Genomic DNA, 11,766 nt, shown 5'->3' on the forward strand with positions numbered 1-11,766 from the left:
GCAATATGGTTTTCAGTATACAGACAGAAATCAGATAACATGACTATCAGATTAACTACTAATTTTTAAGAATCTTTAATTTTTGGTAAATCTTTTGTTTAATATATTTTTTTGTTTTACGAATATATGTTCTTTGTAGAAAATAGATAAAACTCTAAAATAAGAAATATAATCTAACTGTTTATTACCTGAAGATAATATGATGCATTTTCTTCTATAATAATTTTTAAATGAATTATAGTAGTAATTTTATAACCTTTTTTCTTGATGTCATTTGATGAGCATTTTCCTAGACTACTATTCTTCATAAATATACTTTTTAATGACAGTAATTTTTAATTATTTGAGTGTTTCATTATTTAATAATCATGGCCCTATTTTTTTTTTGATGTGGGCTGACTGATTCATAACTAAGTTTTTCAAATATATATTTGTGGGAATATATTTCACAGAAAGGTTATAGGATCTTGCACTTGAACAAATGATGGTATGAGTTCTTATCTTATTAGCTTTGAACAGTATCTTTGCAAGTTAGTGGAGGAAAAAAAGGCATGTTAGTGTGACTTTAACTTATATTTCCTGATTAGTAATGTCAGTTGAAGAAAAACCCACACAACCTACAAGTTGAGAGTTATGTTTTATTCGAGGCCCTTACAGTTTACCTTGTGTATCCTCTTGATTAGATTACCTTTGGAGTGCCCACAGAAGTAATGCTGTGTCTTTCTTAAGGCACCATGTCAAGAGTCACATGACCCAATACTAGAGATGTTAACTTTAATCCCTTAATTAAGGTGGTGTCCACCAGGTTCATTCACCATAGTGTTATTTTTCTCTTTGCAGTTAATAAGTAATTTGTGGGCAAATACTGTGGGACTTAGAAGTATTCTATTCCTCATCCTACACTCACCTACATGTTTTAAAATAAACCTACTAACAGTTTTTCCAACTCCATCATTTCTTCCGTATTTATTCTTTTTACATTTAGTTGGCACTCCATTTATTTATTCATTTATGAGTTAATATCAATATGGACTTGTAGGTTATTTTATCCAGTGAGTTAAATTACAAGATTCTGTTCCTCATATTGTCCCAGAAGGGTCACTGAGAGTCCCTTCAAGCTGGCCCCTGTATCTTTTTGCTATGTTTCCATCATTTTTAAATACTTCATTATTTCTTTTGCAAGAGGGTATCCCAGGCTTTTTGTGTATTTTCCCTAACCAACCCCTGGAATCAGCCTTTTTCCTAAGGAGTCAGGGTTCCTTTTAGAAAAGAATGGTGTTTAGAAACCAAGATCCAGGCGAGAGATGTGCTCGTTGCTACTGTTGATCTATGTGTGTGATTTTTTTGTAGATTTCCTTTATCACGCTGAAGAAGTTCTCTTCTGTTCACTGAGAACAGACTCATGAACAGGTATTGAATTTTGTCAAATAATTTTTCATCATTTATTGATGATCATCCAGGGTTCCTTTAGTAAAGGAGTATCTTTCCGTGGGGCTACCCAGGTGGAAGAGAACCTGCGTGCCAGTTCAGGAGGCACAGGGGAATGTGAATTCCATACCTGGGGCAAGGAAGACCTCCTGGAGGGAGAAATGGCAACCAATTCCAGTATTCTTGCTTGGGAAATCCCAAGAACAGAGGAGCCTGCCCATGGTGAAGAGGAACTAAACAGCCTCTTGATGAGGGTGAAAGAGGAGAGTGAAAAAGCTGGCTTAAAACTCAACATTCAAGAAACTAAAACCCTATTACTTCATGGCAAACAGAAGGGGGAAACGTGGAAACAAGGACAGATTTTATTTTCTTGTGCTCCAGAATCACTGTGTGTGGTGAATGCAGCCGAGAAATTAAAAGACGCTTGCTCCTTGGAAGAAAAGCTACGACAAACCTAGACAGCCTATTAAAAAACAGAGACATCACTTTGCCAACAAAGGTCCACCTAATCAAAGCTTTGGTTTTCCCAGTGGTCGTGTATGGGTGTGAGAGTTGGGTCATGAAGACTGAGTACTACAGAATTGATGCTTTCAAATTGTGCTGGAGAAAACTCTTGAGAGTCCCTTGGACGACAAGAAGACCAAACCAGTCAATCCTAAAGGAAATCAACCCTCAATATTCATTGGATGGACTGATGCTAAAAGCTGAAGCTCCAGTACTTTGGCCACCTGATGGGAAGAACCAACTCATTGGAAAAGACCCTGATACTGGGAAAGATTGAGGCAGGAGAAGAGGGCCACAGGATGAGATGGTTGGATGACATCACCAACTCAGTGGACGTGAATTTAAGCAAAATCCAGGAGACAGTGAAGGACAGGGAAGTCTGGTGTGCTGCAGTCCATGGGGTCAGGGTCAGACATGACTGAACAACAGCATCTTTCAATATGTGAAACGTGATTGATATTTATTCCTGGGATAAACTCTACTTGGTCTTTTCACAGCAACAGCATTGTGTTTTACTGCCTAATATTTTGCTAAGGATTTTTGTATCTCTGTTCGTGAGGGATATTGGTCTAGTTTTCCTTATTTGTAATGATTTTGTCTAGTTTTTGTATCAGAGTAATACTAGCTTTATTAAATGAGTTGGGGAGTATTATCTCATCACCTGTTTTCTGAAAACGTTGTGAGATTAGTATTGTTTTTATGTTGGACATCATTCACCAATAAAGCCATTTGGCCTGTGATTTTTATTTTTTCTGAGAAATTTTTTAATTACTAGTTCAATTTCTATACTAAACATAGAACTATTCTAATTTTCTCCTTTTTCATGTGCCAGTTTTAGTAATTTATGTTTTTCAAGAAAGGTATCTATTTCATTTAGTGTCAGATTCATTGGCACAAGTTGCTTCTTATATTTTTATGTCTGTGAACCTGTAGTGATAGTCCTTCTTTCGTACCTGCTTTGGTTATTTGTGTCTCTGTTTTCTTGATTATTCTCATCAAATTGGGGAATTTCTGGCCAGTATTTCTTTAAATACTATTCTGATCTTCACCTGTGCCCCTTCTTCTCTTCACCCCCTTGGTTTTTGGGACTCCAATCACAGGTATGGTAAACCACTTGATGTCCCATAGATCGATCCTTTCCTTGATTTCTATTCTTCGTGTTCAGTTTTACTTTGTCTTTAGCATTTCATCTGCTAGTAACCTCAGCTAGTGAATTTGTATTTCATATATTGGAATTTCTTCTCTAGATGTTCCTTTTTTTTGGTATCTTCCCATTTCTCTCCTCATTGTGTTTTCTTTCAGATAGTTTGTTATAGTTAGAATATGTGTGTGCTAAGTCACTTCAGTCATGTACAACTGTTTGTGACCCTGTGGACTGCAGCCTGCCAGGCTCCTCTGTCCATGGGATTCTTCAGGCAAGAATACTGGAGTGGGTTGCTATGCCCTTCTTCAGGGGATCTTCGCAACCCAGGGATCAAACCCTTGTCTCTTATATCTCATACATTGGCAATAGCTGCTTAAATCGATGACATTTCTGTGTTTATTTCTTTCTTCTCTTTTGTCTTTATCTTTTGAAATAATTTTAGACTTATAGAAAAGTTGCAAAAAAGTAGAGAGTTTACATATTCCCTTTACCCAGCTTCCTCTAACCATAACATCCTATGTAACCAGTACAGTTAAAACCAGGATCCTTACAGTAATACAGTTCAGTCACTTAGTCACATCTGACTCTTTGCGATCCCATGGACCGCAGCACGCCAGGCCTCCCTGTCCATCACCAACTCCCAGAGTTTACCCAAACCCATGTCCATTGTGTCACTGATGCCATCCAACCATCTCATCCTCTGTTGTCCCCTTCTCCTGCCCTCAATCTTTCCCGGCATCAGGGTCTTTTCCAATGAGTCAGCTCTTCACATCAGGTGGCCAAAGTATTGGACTTTCAGCTTCAACATCAGTCCTTCCAATGAACACTCAGGACTTATCTCCTTTAGGATGGACTGGTTAGATCTCCTTGCAGTACAAGGGACCCTCAAGAGTCTTCTCCAACACCACAGTTCAAAAGCATCAATTCTTCGGCACTCAGCTTTCTTTATATTCCAACTCTCACATCCATACATGAGTATTGGAAAAACCATAGCTTTGATTAGAAGGACCTTGTTGCAAAGTAATGTCTCTGCTTTTTAATATGCTGTCTAGGTTGGTCATTACTTTCCTTCCAAGGAGTAAGTGTCTTTTAATTTCATGGCTACAGTCACCATCTGCAGTGATTTTGGAGCCCAGAAAAATAAAGTCAGCCGCTGTTTCCACTATTTCCCCATCTATTTGCCATGAAGTGATGGGACCAGATGCCATGATCTTAGTTTTCTAAATGTTGAGCTTTAAGCCAACTTTTTCATTCTCCTTTCACTTTCATCAAGAGGCTCTTTAGTTCTTCTTCACTTTCTGCCATAAGGGTGGTGTCATCTGCATATCTGAGGTTATTGATATTTCTCCTGGCAATCTTGATTCCAGCTTGTGCTTCCTCCAGCCCAGCATTTTGCATGATCTACTCTGCATATAAGTTAAATAAGCAGGGTGACAATATGCAGCCTTGACGTACTCCTTTTCCTATTTGGAACCAGTCTGTTGTTCCATGTCCAGTTCTAACTGTTGCTCCCTGACCTGCATACAGATTTCTCAAGAGGCAGGTCTGGTGGTTTGGTATTCTCATCTCTTGAAGAATTTTCCACAGTTTATTGTGATCCACACAAAGGCTTTGGCATAGTCAATAAAGCAGAAATAGATGTTTTTCTGGAACTCTGTTGCTTTTCGATGATCCAGCAGATGTTGGCAATTTGATCTCTGGTTCCTCTGTCTTTTCTAAAACCAGCTTGAACATCTGGAAGTTTATGGTTCACATATTGCTGAAGCCTGGCTTGGAGAATTTTGAGCATTACTTGACTAGCGTGTGAGATGAGTGCAATTGTGTGGTAGTTTGAGCATTCTTTGGCATTGCCTTTTTTTGGGGATTGGAATGAATACACCTTTTCCAGTCCTGTGGCCACTGCTGAGTTGTCCAAATTTGCTGACATATTGAGTGCAGCACTTTCACAGCATCATCTTTCAGGATTTGCAATAGCTCAACTGGAATTCCATCACCTCTACTAGCTTTGTTCGTAGTGATACTTCCTAAGGCCTACTTGACTTCACATTCCAGGATGTCTGGCTTTAGGTGAGTGATCACACCATCATGATTATCTGGGTCGTGAAGATCTTTTTTGTACAATTCTTGCGTGTATTCTTGCCACCTCTTAATATTTTCTGTTTCTGTTAGGTCCCTACCATTTCTGTCCTTTATTGAGCCCATCTTTTTATGAAATGTTCCCTTGGTATCTCTAATTTTCTTGAAGAGATCTCTAGTCTTTCCCATTCTATTTTTTTCCTTTGCTTCTTTGCACTGATCACTGAGGAAGGCTTTCTTGTCTCTCCTTGCTATTCTTTGGAACTCTGCATTCAAATGGGTATTTTCCTTTTCTCCTTTGCTTTTTGCTTCTCTTCTTTCACAGCTATTTGTAAGGCCTCCTCAGACAGCCATTTTTCTTTTTTGCATTTCTTTTTCTTGGGGATGGTCTTGATCCCTGCCTCCTGTGCAGTGTCATAAACCTCCATCCATAGTTCATCAGGCACTCTATGAGATCTAGTCTCTTAAATCTATTTCTCACTTCCACTGTATAATTGTAGGGGATTTGATTTAGGTCATTCCTGAATGGTCTAGTGGTTTTCCCTACTTTCTTCAATTTAAGTCTGAATTTGGCAATAAGGAGTTCATGATCTGAGCCACAGTCAGCTCCCAGTCTTGTTTTTGCTGACTGTATAAAGCTTTTCCATCTTTGGCTGCAAAGAATATAATCAATCTGATTTTGGTGTTGGCCATCTGGTGATGTCCATGTGTAGAGTCTTCTCTTATGTTGTTGGAAGAGGGTGTTTGCTATGATCAGTACATTCTCTTGGCAAAACTCTGTCAGTAATACCGTATTATTAACTAATCTCCTACCTTATTTTAGTTTCACCTATTTTTACACTAATACTATTTTTCTATTCCAGAATCCAGTCCGTCCTTCCACATTGCATTTAGTGAGCATATCCCCTCTTTTTTTATAATGTGTCTCTCAGTCTTTGTCTTTCAATGACCTTAACACTTTAATAGCACTAGTCTATTGTTTTCTGACATTCCTCCTAATTTTTGAGATACCTTGAAATTGTCCTGATTCTCATGTGATCATTTCATAATGATCACCACCAACAACAACAATGATACCAACAACAACAAATACTGTGTAGCTTTTATGTGTTTGCTACTGTTCGGAGCATTTTACGAATAACATTTAATCCCCGCAGCATCTATAGTTGTCAGGCAGGGTGCCATAGGAGCCGAAGGGCAAAGGTTGAGAGAAAGGCTACTTAAACTCCTGGATTATCAGCCCTGCTGTAGGTAAGCTCCTTAAGAGCAGGAACTCTGCACTATTCACATTTGGGTTTTTCCATAACATTTTATGGAAAAATCCAAACTTTGGGGCCAACCCAATACATGATTGGTGGGCAGGTTGGGTAATCTAACCAGTGTCCTCACTAATTGAGACTTAACTTTTTCCCCCATGATCTTGGTCTGTGTTGGTCTTTTAAAATGCCTAAGTTATTATATGGCCTTCTGTTTGGTCCTTGAACGTGCCACACTGTCCCACATCAGTGCCTTTGTGTGACCAGTTTATCTTGTATACCCTTCCTCCCGATCTTCACATGATTGCTCCCATCATGTCGTTACTTCTTATCTCAGGCATCGTATTTTCAGAGACCCAGTTCCTGGCCTTCCTCCCTTGCTGCCAACCCTCCTACTTGTCACTCTCCACCCCATCTTCCTCCTCACCCTCCACAGAGCCTTGCCTGACCAGGTCACAGTCAATGTCCAAAGCACCTCACGTGGGGCAGCACAGAGTAGGCCTTCTGTAAAGGCATGAGATAATCAGTTGATCAATTAATCAGTGTGAACTGAACACCTCCGAAAATGATCTGCAGTACAACATTGGGTTCCTTGACATGTTACGGCTGAACTTTGAAATTCAAGCTTGATTCTGACTCGTTTTCGGTGGCATGCTTAAATTTGAAGTCTGAGGACATATTCATAAACTCCTTGCGTAGGCTTAGAAATGTGCGTGCTCGCTCAGTTGTGTCCACCTCTTTGTGACCCCATGGACTGTAGCCCACCAGGCTCCCCTGTCCATGGAATTCAGGCAAGAATACTGGAGTGGGTAGCCAATCCCTTCTCCAGGGTGTAATAGAAATAAATAGGTATAATCTTTAATCTCTGGATAAAGGGCTGTGAATTTTCTTCTGTCAGTTAATTAAACTGCTCTTACTGTAATCATTTTATCTGTGTCAGAATATCCACAGTTAGAATACATTGTTTATATCTGTGTTAGTGTTAATAAATTTGCCTTTACATGACATTTAGAAATTATTCATATAAAGCCCATAATCTAAGTTATTGAAGTTTGAAAATATATGTGGTCTGTATACTCCTGTCTTGACAGTAGTTATTTGTTTCAGCTTTATTGAGGTATAATTGACAGATTTATGTTGTATATTTAAAGTGTACAATGTGATACTCTAATACACATGTACATTGTGAAATGATAACCACAACCAAGCTAAGTAACGTATTTATTACATCACATGTTTATCTGCGTGATGAGAACCCTAAGGGTCTGTTTTCTCAGCAAATTTCAAGTATATAATACAGTGTTATTAACTGTAGTCACTATGCTGTGCATTAGATTCCAGGAGCTTTAAATAAATGCTCACATCATGACTTAGCTGTAGATTAAATGAGAATTTGTGAAATCATCAACTTTGTCTTCCATATTTGAATTTACCTTTAATGTCAAGATGAATATTCTTACTTGCAGTGTTGACTAGGCATTGACTAGTCATTGAAAAATGAAATACTAAAGGTGTTACACATGCCACATGCTCTTTGGGGGGATAATATGAGAAACAAATCAATGTGGACTTAGGTAAGCAGGCCAATATACACAAATAGACACACTTATGCACACACCAGACATATAAAAAAAGACACATACACATGTATATCCTATCCTTCTTTTGAGTATAAAGAATTTCAAACTAGAGACTTTTTAGACTTTATTACTCAAACACTGGGGTTCCATACCTTCCTCAAATCCTTTGGCGCTTTGCTTCTCTTACCTACCTCATTTATCTTTTTTATTAATGTGCCGAGTTTGGAGAAAGCTTCGAAAAATTTCAGCCAACTGTAAAACCACTTGTGTACACACACAAGAGCCTCTATTGTTTTCATCAACCATATGCATTTCTGAAACTGATCTCAGATTAGCAGCATTCTCTCCTTTTTTGTGCCTGATCTATCTTCAGTTTAAATTTTCCTTGTGCTCTGACTCTCAGGCTCTCTCATCTTCCAGGTTTGTGCTTCTCTGGTTCTGACTCCCAAGGCGATTTCCCCTCCATCAGGTTTAACATGGATGCCAAGTAGGACTATGTTTCATTGGTTTGGGTCTGTTTTTATTGTGCCACAGTCCATTGCCAAGATCCTATTTCTCTTTTGGGGTGCCTTAGCTAGACACCAAGGCAATATGGAAATGAGAAACTAAAATGTACCCATTTACTCACTAAATGCACAGTGTCTATACTGCATGCAAACTTACAACAATAACAGTAAACAGATGGAAGTGAGTGAAGTGAAAAATGACCAGCCGTGTTTCAAATTAAGAAGTTTGCTTTTAAAAAAGTAAAATAATTGGTCTGAAAAGACCAATTAATTTAAAAGAACTGGGTTTGTATTCCTACTCCTGCCTCAACGCTGACCTGTGGACAAGCTACTAGCAGCGCTGGCCCTCAGTGGTACCTTCTGTGTGAGATGAGACTAGGCCACTGGGTTGTTTGATGTTCTGCCTTGAGGTCGCTGGCTGCTCCGGAAGCCTCTTCTCCATACTGTGAGGAGGATGCTCTTAGATGAGCATCTGTCTTAGGCTCACCAAGCATCAGGCCCTCCTCTGAGCTCCTTGGGTGGATTATTTCATCTGTTTCTCTGGAAGGAAATACATCAGCGTGCTCACTCTGGCTGTTGTGTTCCTGGCATAGATTTGTTTCTTGTCTTCATTTTCCATAGATTACATTACTTTGCAGTGGAAAGAAAGAAAGCAAATTCTTGGAAAGTAATAATAAAGATCAACCACGTGTTTTGCCCTTGTAAGCGCTTCTCACGTGCATTTATGTTTTTAAAATCCTTCCGGAAACCATGTGGCAATTGGTATTATTTCCCCCGTTTTACAGTTGAGAAAGTAAGGTCACCTTATTTGGCCAGAGTCGCATGGCTAATAAATGCACCAGAAGCTAAACTTAGGACTTCTGGCTCCCAAACCCTCCACACCAAATTAATTCTCTTTCCCCTAACTTTGACTTTTGTTATATCCTGAGAAGTCACCCCTGCACCAGATTTGAAAGACAACCTCTTCACTTAGGTTAAGATTGACTTTCTCGGTTCTTGCAGTTGGTTGAACTTAACTAGCTGCCTTGTATCACTTTTTTTTTGTTTGTTTTTTGGTGTTTTGTTTCTTTTTCCCCAAACAGTCCTTTCTCCAGGACTAACCCACAATTTGGAGCTCTCCAGATATCGCTGCATGATACAGTTGAACCTCTTGGTGAAAAACAAGCAGCTCTGAGTCTAGGAAGGCAGGTGAAAGGCTGTTTTTAGTATCCTTGGAAGATGCCCACAGGCTTTGACCTCATCTTAATAAGGAAGAAATGATTAGATTCATACACCTTTTTAAACACAGATTTATATACTCCTTGGGGTCATTAGACTGATGAAAAGTACCTTATGTTTAATAGTTTTACAGGTTTTACAGCAATCCTGTATCAGTTACATTCTTTACCACAGCCTTCTAAGGCAGACCAGAAAGGGGGTGCACCCCTATTTTATAGATGGTCAAAGTGAAGTCACCCAGACTGAGTGGCCACACCAGGCACTGCTCTTCCATGCTTAAGCCCAGCCCTCTCTCTTTTTTGCCTCCACAAGGTTCTTGTCATTGAATGTACAGCTTTATGGCCATTTATCCTTCAGTATCTGAAGTAGGAAATGGCAACCCACTCCAGTATTCTTGCCAGGAGAATCCCATGGACAGAGGAGCCTGGCGGGCTGTAATCTTTGGGGTCACAAAGAGTCGGACATGACTGAGCACAGATCCCTCAGGAGTCTGTTTTAATCATGAATTTTATCCTAAGAAAGGAAAATCAGATTTAATCCTGCTTCTGTTCATAATGAATTCTGCAAGTCACTTTATCCTCAGCAGTGCTGAGCCAGAATTCAAGTAAAGCTTCCACTTAGCCTATGCATTTGCATGTCAAGTCTCTAATTCAGCTGTCAGCTTTCTAGCAGTTACTGTACTTTGGTTAATAAATGTTTGTGATGGTCTCACACTAATCAAGGCTATTTGAGGCAGGGAGGGGGCGGAGGGAAGCACCAAATTTACAGATAATCGGAGCCTCTTCACGACGTTAAGAGAACTGTTGCCTTACACATGTGTTTTGATCAGAATGTGTAAAATTAAAGTTAAGTTCTTAGTTCTTTCAAAAGAAAAAAGGAGTCAAGGAATAGGGCTTAGATTCATTTATTCTTTTAAGAGCCCCCAGCTTTGTGCCAGTGTTGTCTGGGCACTGGAAATGCAGCTGTCCACATGGCAGACAAAAATACCTACCTTCAAGAAGTTTCTGCTCTAGGGAGGTGGAAAGAGGGGCTGGCAGGCATTGCCGGGGGCTGTGGAAGATGCTGGACAGGGAGATGGCCAGAGTCCTGGTGAGGTCGGTGGTCAGGAAAGGTCTCACCTCTGCCCCATCTTATCCGCATTATGGCATAGAAACTTGGCTTCCATCAACATCTTTTTTGATAACATAGCTCCACAATATTTATGTTTGAAGTTTAGTCCTCAGAAACCAGCTTTCAGTAGCCGTGCTTGTTCCACGGCATTCTTCAGGAGGATATTAAGGAATACTACTTCTACCAGCCAGTCTGTATTCATTTTTTTTATACATTGGATCTGCATGAGGAAAAGAGAAAAATTATTTAAGAATTATCCATCTTAGAACCTTTTTTCATGTGTTTCTTGAATTTTCTTTTTTTTTCCCCCTAAAATGAGGGTGTCCATTCCCTGACTATGGGCAACCTGAATGTTATTTTGTATTTCACTCCCTTTGAACACTGGAAGGAATACTGGGTCTCACCTACCTCCTGCAGTCTAACATTGACCCTAGAACGAGGTTGCTAGATGGAAATCCCTTCCTTTGTCTGAAGGCTTCTCTTTTATTTGCCGTCTGAGCCACCAGGGTAGCCCATTTATATGCATATATATATATATATATATATATATATATATGCATATATATGTATATATATATGAGGAGGAAATGGCAACCCACTCCAGTATTCTTGCCTGGAGAACTCCATGGACAGAGGAGCCTGGTGGGCTATAGTCCGTGAGATCATGAAGAGTTGGACACAACTGAGCAACTATCACTCAATATATTTTATTTGCTTTTTGGCTGTGCTGCATCTTAGTTGCTGCACGAGCTTTCTGTAGTTGCAGCGAGTGGCGGCTACTCTTTGTTGTGGTACGCTGGCTTCTCACTGCAGTGGCGTCTCTTGCGGTGGCGCACAGGCTCAGTAGTTGAGGCTCCCAGGCTCTCTAGCACAGGCTCAGTAGTTGGGGCTCCCGGGCTCTAGCACAGGCTCAGTAGTTGAGGCTCCCGGGCTCTCTAGCACAG

General features: G+C 39.8%; 1 protein-coding gene across 1 annotated transcript in view; it reads left to right on the forward strand.

Annotated features, from left to right (window-relative positions):
- RNASEH2B (ribonuclease H2 subunit B) overlaps positions 1–11,766 on the forward strand; it is a 76,791-nt gene that overhangs the window by 63,824 nt on the left and 1,201 nt on the right. The gene's annotated exons all lie outside the window — the stretch shown is intronic.

This window comes from Oryx dammah, unplaced genomic scaffold, assembly GCF_014754425.2.
Source record: "Oryx dammah isolate SB20612 unplaced genomic scaffold, SCBI_Odam_1.1 HiC_scaffold_24, whole genome shotgun sequence".
Taxonomy (NCBI): Eukaryota; Metazoa; Chordata; class Mammalia; order Artiodactyla; family Bovidae; genus Oryx; species Oryx dammah.